Raw genomic sequence first — 4,880 nt, 5'->3', positions numbered from 1 at the left:
CATTTTCTTCATCCAGTCTATCATTGTTGGACATTTGGGTTGGTTCTAAGTCTTTGCTATTATGAATAGTGCCACAATAAACATACTTGTGCATGTGTCTTTATAGCAGCATGATTTATAGTCCTTTGGGTATATACCCAGTAATGGGATGGCTGGGTCAAATGGTTTTTCTAGTTCTAGATCCCTGAGGAATCGCCACACCGACTTCCACAATGGTTGAACTAGTTTACATTCCCACCAACAGTGTAGAAGTGTTCCTATCTCTCCACATCCTCTCTAGCACCTGTTGTTTCCTGACTTTTTAATGATCGCCATTCTAACTGGTGTGAGATGGTATCTCATTGTGGTTTTGATTTGCATTTCTCTGATGGCCAGTGATGATGAGCATTTTTTCATGTGTCTGTTGGCTGCATAAATGTCTTCTTTTCAGAAGTGTCTGTTCATATCCTTTGCTGACTTGTTGATGGGGTTTTTTTTTCTTGTAAATTTGTTTGAGTTCTTTGTAGATTCTGGATATTAGCACTTTGTCAGATGGGTAGATTGTAAAAATTTTCTCCCATTCTGTAGGTTGCCTGTTCACTCTGATGGTAGTTTCTTTTGCTGTGCAGAAGCTCTTTAGTTTAATTAGATCCTATTTGTCAATTGTGGCTTTTGTTGCCGTTGCTTTTGGTGTTTTAGGCATGTAGTCCTTGCCTATGCCTATGTCCTGAATGGTACTGCCTAGGTTTTCTACTAGGGTTTTTATGGTTTTAGGTCTAACATTTAAGTCTTTAATCCATCTTGAATTAATTTTTGTATAAGGTGTAAGGAAGGGATCCAGTTTCAGCTTTCTACATAAGGCTAGCCAGTTTTCCCAGCACTATTTGTTGAATAGGAAATCCTTTTCCCATTTCTTGTTTTTGTCAGGTTTGTCAAATATCAGATAGTTGTAGATGTGTGGTATTATTTCTGAGGGCTCTGCTCTGTTCCATTGGTTTATATCTCTGTTTTGGTACCAGTACCATGCTGTTTTGGTTACTGTAGCCTTGTAGTGTAGTTTGAAGTCAGGTAGTGGGATGCATCCAGCTTTGTTCTTCTGGCTTAGGATTGACTTGGCAATGCAGGCTCTTTTTTGGTTCCATATAAAATTTAAAGTAGTTTTTTCCAAGTCTGTGAAGAAAATCATTGGTAGCTTGATGGGGATGGCATTGAATCTATAAATTACCTTAGGCAGTATGGCCATTTTCATAATGTTGATTCTTCCTATCCATGAGCATGGAATGTTCTTCCATTTGTTTGTATCCTCTTTTATTTCATTGAGCAGTGGTTTGTAGTTCTTCTTGAAGAGGTCCTTCACATCCCCTGTAAGTTGGATTCCTAGGTATTTTATTTTCTTTGAAGCAATTGTGAATGGGAGTTCACTCATGATTTGGCTCTGTGTTTGTCTGTTATTGGTGTATAAGAATGCTTGTGATTTTTGCACATTGATTTTGTATCCTGAGACTTTGCTGAAGTTGCTTATCAGCTTAAGGAGACTTTGGGTTGAGACGATGGGGTTTTCTAGATATACAATCATGTCATCTGCAAACAGGGACAATTTGACTTCCTCTTTTCCTAATTGAATACCTTTTATTTCTTTCTCCTGCCTGATTGCCCTGGCCAGAACTATGTTGACTAGGAGTGGTGAGAGAGGGCATCCCTGTCTTGTGCCAGTTTTCAAAGGGAATGCTTCCAGTTTTTACCCATTCAGTATGATATTGGCTGTGGGTTTGTCATAGATAGCTCTTATTATTTTGAGATACGTCCCATCAATACCTAATTTATTGAGCGTTTTTAGCATGAAGTGCTGTTGAATTTTGTCAAAGGCCTTTTCTGCATTTATTGAGATAATCATGTGGTTTTTGTCTTTGGTTCTGTTTATAGGCTGGATTTTGCTGGACATATTGGTTGACACTGTTTTCTTTGAGTCTTTTGAATATGTTGTTCTACTGCCTTTTGGCCTCTATTGATTCTGATGGAAACTCAGCTGTTAAATATGTTGTTGTTCTTCTGTACATGGGAGTTATTTTTCTCTTACTGCATTCAAGATTTTTAAATTGTCTTTGGCTTTTAGCAATTTAACTATGATGTGCAAATCTCTTTGTGTTTTTCTTACCTAGGTTTGTGGGGCTTCTTGAACCTACTGATTAATGTTTTTCAGCATAGTTGGGAGGTTTTCAGGGCATTATTTCTTCAAAAAAAATTTTTTAACCTTTTTTCTGCTCTCCTCCCCTTCAGGACTCTTATTATATGTATGTTTGTGTGCTTGATGTTGTCCCAGAGGTCTCTGAGGCTCTGATCATTTTTCCCCAGCCTTTTTTTTCTGTGTTCTTCAGAAAGGATAATTTTTCTTTCTTTCTTTCTTTCTTTTTTTTGAGGTAGAGTTTTGCTCTTGTCGCCCACAATGCAGTGGCACTATCTTGGCTCACTGCAACCTCTGCCTCTTGTGTTCAAGTGATTCTCCTGCCTCAGCCTCCCAAGTAGCTGGGATTACAGGCACCCGCCATCATGCCCGACTAATTTTTGTATTTTTAGTAGAGGTGGGGTTTCATCATTGTTGGCCAGGCTGGTCTCGAACTCCTGACCTCAGGTGATCCACCTGCCTCGGCCTCCCAAAGTGCAGGGATTACAGGTGTGAACCACCTCGCCTGGCTGCAGAAAGGATAATTTCTACTCATCTATCTATGTCTATAGATGTGAGATGATAGAAGGAAATAATCAGTAAGTTCAGACTCTTGCTGTTCTTATATGACATTTGGGTAGATTTCATGAATAGACCCTTTTTAGTTTATTATTTGCTTTTGGTTGATTTCCAGTCCTAAAACGCTTGTTTAAACAATTTTATACTTTTTTAAAAATGAAATGCTTCATGAATTTGCGTGTCATCCTTGTGCAGGGGCCATGCTAATCTTCTCTGTATCATTCCAATTTTAGTTCACGTGCTGCTGAAGTGAGCAAAACAACTTTATACTTTTATATTTGTTTTGGCGGGGAGAGGATTTGTCCACCTTTTTAGGCTGCTCTAACTTGAAGTATCATCTCTGGTATGTTTATAGCTTTTTTTAATGTTTACATTTTGGAGTTTTAATTTTGTTCATTCAGTAGCTTGAGATAGGGATCTAACTTTATTTTTCTTCCAAATGAATAGATAATTTACCAAACAACTTCTGGCTGACTGACTGCATCCCCAGCTTCAGTCTGTTTGTGTATATAATTTTTGGTTGAGACTAATGTTTGAGCATGTGTGTGTATGTTGGTGCAGCTGTGGAAGAAAATGAATGGCAAGTAGGTCCTCAAAATAAAATGAATCACCTCGAAATGTTAAGATAAAATGGAAGCATCTGTATGCAATGGGTGAGATTAATCTGTGGAAGACATCTCAGAGATGACCAGTGTTTAGACTGTTATTTGTGATGCTGTTGTGTCTGACTTTGAGCCATTCATGACTCTACATACTTGTTTTTTTTACATCCTGTCTATATCTTTTCCTGCATCTAATCTTAGTCCAACATTTTGATTTTAGCTTTTCTGCTATTTTTGTACACTTGGCAACAACGTGGGACCCTTATTTAAAAGAGCAAGTGGCCTTATAAAAGAGACCCCAGAAAGAAGATTCCTCACCCCTTTTACCATGTGAAAACACAGAAAAAGACAGCCATCTATGATCCAGGAAGCAGACCCTCACCAGACTCCAAATCTGCCAGTGTCTTGACTTTGCACTTCCAGCCTCTAGGACCATGAGTAATTAATTTCTGCCTATGGCATTTTGTTATAGCAGCTTGAACAGACTAAAACAACGACTTATGCATAAGGAAAATTAACTTTTGGCAAGTTATTTTTATGGCAATGACCTCTCACTCAAGGATATTCAGCAGGTAATTGCAGAAGGAGATAGGAACTCACCTCTGTCTGCAACAGTTCTGAAAAAAAATCTCTTAAACACCACAATTCAACAGGGGGATGTGCCTGAAAGAGAAATGAGCTTCATTTTAGGTGGGTAAGTCAATCTCCGTAGTAATTAGAGACAAAGTACATAAAGCACATCATGTGACATAGGACTCAATAAATGGTAGTTATCAGCATCATCATCGTTATAATCATTATATGATAGTTGTTTTGTGATACAGCTAAAATTAAACAAAATTTAAGGATACCGGCCACCCCTAAATGAAATGTTAGGGCGAAATTCCAGGCTCTGACAAGCCAAGGCCCAGATAGAACCATAATGCAAGGTCCCCTTACGTGGCACTACTATGCTGAGAGCTCGGCCCTGCCTGGAAGTGTCACCTACCTTATCAGTTGCACCATCATTCTAGTTAGCTACCTCATGCTGGGGAGTGTTTCTATGGTGTACAATAGGCCCGCTGAGAGAAAGAGTCTTTGATGCTATTTATTTGGGCTGAGATAGGTCTATGGCTGCCTACATGGGCAGCATTTCAGGGGTAGCACACAGGCTTTGAGATCTGGATGCAGCCCTACTCATGTCTTAGCTGCATGAGCTTCGCAAATTGCTTTATCCCTCCGAGACCCAGGTCTTGTATCTATGAAACAAGGTTGATGATACTTTGCAGGGTTTTTGTGAAAATTGGAGATAATATGTAGGAAGTATTCAGTACACCCTAAGTGCTATATAATGGTATTATTTAAACACTTCAACAGCATCCATTAGTGACCCCTATCTTGGAGGTTTTACTTGAGGCTTAAAAGAAAAAAATATGTAAAGTACCTAGTACATAATAGACCCTTAATAACTGGTAGACTATTATGTAAGTTTCAAGGAATACAGTTATCGAATGGACTTCTTTAAGTGTAATTCTCAATTTGTAGTTAAGAGGCTTGGGTCTTGGATCTGGAGCTACTTA

The 4,880-nt window shown here is 38.7% G+C and overlaps 1 non-coding gene across 1 annotated transcript; it reads right to left on the bottom strand.

Moving 5' to 3' along the window:
- Positions 1–2,869: 2,869 nt before the first annotated feature.
- LOC129530169 (U6 spliceosomal RNA) lies at positions 2,870–2,976 on the bottom strand. The gene has a single exon (XR_008675750.1). It is a non-coding gene; the product is annotated as a U6 spliceosomal RNA (small nuclear RNA).
- Between the last annotated feature and the right edge of the window lie 1,904 nt (positions 2,977–4,880).

Source organism: Gorilla gorilla, chromosome X (assembly GCF_029281585.2).
Source record: "Gorilla gorilla gorilla isolate KB3781 chromosome X, NHGRI_mGorGor1-v2.1_pri, whole genome shotgun sequence".
Lineage (NCBI taxonomy): Eukaryota > Metazoa > Chordata > Mammalia > Primates > Hominidae > Gorilla > Gorilla gorilla.
The sequence above is the reverse complement of the archived record's forward strand: the minus strand, read 5'-3'. Positions and strand labels throughout refer to the sequence as shown.